Consider the following 1,554-nt stretch of genomic DNA (forward strand, 5'->3'; position numbering starts at 1 on the left):
CCATCATCTTGTCTTTGCAGCGCTGATTCTGAAGAGAACGCCTTCATATAGGACTCAAATGTAAAATTGTCTCTCATATGATTGGACTGTGTTATTGTAACCGCTATCAGCATCAAAGTAATTTTAGTAACAATTTATAATCTTTCTTAAAATGTAAGGAAGACTAGCAGAAGATTTTAACAGCCTCTATGATTCTGCAAGAAGTCTAGTTCATGTTTAAAGGAAATCAGTGCTTAAAGGAAACAACAGTCCAGACTCTGATTCCAGCTCCCGTGAGGTTCTGCACACAAATTGGCTGTCTGATTATATGAGAATGTTTAACATTAGTTTAATTTATCAGGCTGGCCCATGTGATGACAGTTTAAAATAATCTTCAATAGAAAGTGGCAGGAACACTTTTGTCTTAAAACATAAATTCATAAAGATGATCATATTATTGGATTCATCCAGTCTTATTATATATTTTGTTTTTCCTCTTAAATAGTTCTCCTGTCTTTAAAACAAACTTTAGAACCTGAAGTTTAGCAGAACCTGAGGACAGATCTGATTTCAGGTCTGAGGCATAAACATCACAGTAAAATTCATTATACTTTACATTTAACTCCATGATTGTTTTTCTCTATTACAGAAGATGCCCTCAGATTCAGATCCATCAGCAACCCCTGACAACATGGAGGACTCGTCCCCTGAACGTTTCCTGTCCTCTCTCGATGGAGTTCTTCTCTTCAGTTAACTCTTGAAAACAGCAGCACAACATGCCAGACTGTTTGACAAGTCTGTGATTGAATAAATGGAAATGGAATCTCATGCATATCTTGTTATTGTAAGATTTAAAAGTGAAGTAAATTCATATATTTGAGTTAATCCATGTATTTAAGTTTAAGTTAAAAATAAGTTAACATTTATACAGTGAACTATTTACATATTTGAGTTTACAAAGTTAATATATAGTTTATTATATATATCATTATAGTTAATATTGATATATTTACATGTTTTAATGTTTGCAGTAGCACCTAGTAACTGTGACCAAATTATATTGAATCTACTTCTGTGTTTGTCATAATGTTTGCCTTGAGTTTAATCATCCTAACCTCTGATTGGCTAATGACGGGACATCTGATGAGTAACGAGGAAGTGTGGTTGTTGTTGTGTAGCAGAACAATGTGGATGACAGTAAAGTGCTGCTGAGAAAGTTATCTGTCTCCATCCTTCTGTTTCTCTTAACTAGAGTGATCCATCCACCACACATCGGACCCTCACGTTACATTTGGTGGCAGCGTGGTGAAACTTTTGGTGGTTTTGTGCATTTTGGTGAGTTTTTATCTCCACTGTGGATGTTGTCACTTTTGCACTCTGGATTTTTTTTTTCTTTCACTCTTCGAGAGCAGTTGACGGACTGGAAGTTTCGTCTTAAGGAAATTATAGGGATTACTGCATTTTTTTCTTCCACATTTTCCTTTTTTTTTTGCATTGGAGATTTTTCTAACGCTATGTCGGCTGATGAAAGTGAAAGTGAGCATGAGCTGCAGCCTGCTCCTGTGCAAGGACTGA

The 1,554-nt window shown here is 35.6% G+C and overlaps 1 long non-coding RNA gene across 1 annotated transcript; it reads left to right on the top strand.

The window, feature by feature from the left end:
- Nucleotides 1-218: 218 nt before the first annotated feature.
- Nucleotides 219-807, top strand: LOC132993658 (uncharacterized). Its single transcript, XR_009676500.1, has 2 exons — nucleotides 219-272; nucleotides 629-807. It is a non-coding gene; the product is annotated as an uncharacterized LOC132993658 (long non-coding RNA).
- The last annotated feature ends 747 nt before the right edge of the window (nucleotides 808-1,554 follow it).

The sequence above is a fragment of the Labrus mixtus genome, chromosome 18, assembly GCF_963584025.1.
Source record: "Labrus mixtus chromosome 18, fLabMix1.1, whole genome shotgun sequence".
NCBI lineage: Eukaryota > Metazoa > Chordata > Actinopteri > Labriformes > Labridae > Labrus > Labrus mixtus.